We start from the raw sequence: 962 nt of genomic DNA, 5'->3' as shown, positions 1-962 counted from the left end.
TTATACATATTTTGTGGGTTCAACACTAAGATATGTTGATCGAATCAATATTACTAGCATATATATTGTTACAAATCATAATTATTCTTTATGCCCCTTTTCCAGTATCTCCTCAACCCCTCTCCCTCTCCCCTCCCCCCTCTAATTACCCTACATTTCTTCTCTCCTTCTGCAAGAATAATTGTTACTCTGTTGATTTGTTGCCTAGATGATCTGTCCAATGCTGAGAGGTGTGGTCAGGTTCCCCAATATTATCATAGAGCAGATGCTTCTTCTGTCACTCTGGAATGGGCTTTGTGGAGAGAGACATCCTCTTCTTTTATCTCTGCTGGTGACTCTCCTTATGTCAGTGCACTCCAGTGGCAGGTGGACCATCGGCGTGGTGGTTGTGGTGTCTAGCCACTTTCACGTCATCCATAGTTATGGTGGTGACTGTGGTGGGCCACCCACATGGAGGTGATGTTTTTGGCATGCTCCTTGGTGCTGGCAGTGTGCCTGGTTGTGGGGAGTGTCTGGTCCCCAGATCCATGCCTCGGGTCCCCGGGCAGGCCCTGAGGTGCTGGCACATTGTGCCTGGTTGTGGGAGGGGAGTCCAGTCACCTTCTCTATGACTCAAGTCCGTGGGCAGGCCCCAAGACACTGGCGCAGTATGCCTGGTTCTGGGAGGGGGGTCTGGTCCACTTCTCCTTGCCTCAGGTCCCCAGGCAGGCCCTGAGGCACTGGCGTGGTGTGCCTGGTGCTGGGAGAGGGGTCTGGTCCCCTTCTCCCCTGGGTGAGCCCTGTGGTGCTGGCAGTGTGCTTAGATGTGGGAGGGGGGTCCAGTCCCCAGCTCCACACATGTCCTTTGGTGGGCCCCAAGGTGCTGGTGTTGTATCTGAGCCAGAACTAATTTTTTGTCCTTTGCTTACTTCTAAAATGGGGAACTTCCTGTGGGAACCAGTACTTGAGCTCTGTGGTTGAAC

This window comes from Galeopterus variegatus, unplaced genomic scaffold, assembly GCF_000696425.1.
Source record: "Galeopterus variegatus unplaced genomic scaffold, G_variegatus-3.0.2 Scaffold6006, whole genome shotgun sequence".
Classification (NCBI taxonomy): Eukaryota; Metazoa; Chordata; class Mammalia; order Dermoptera; family Cynocephalidae; genus Galeopterus; species Galeopterus variegatus.
The sequence above is the reverse complement of the archived record's forward strand: the minus strand, read 5'-3'. Positions refer to the sequence as shown.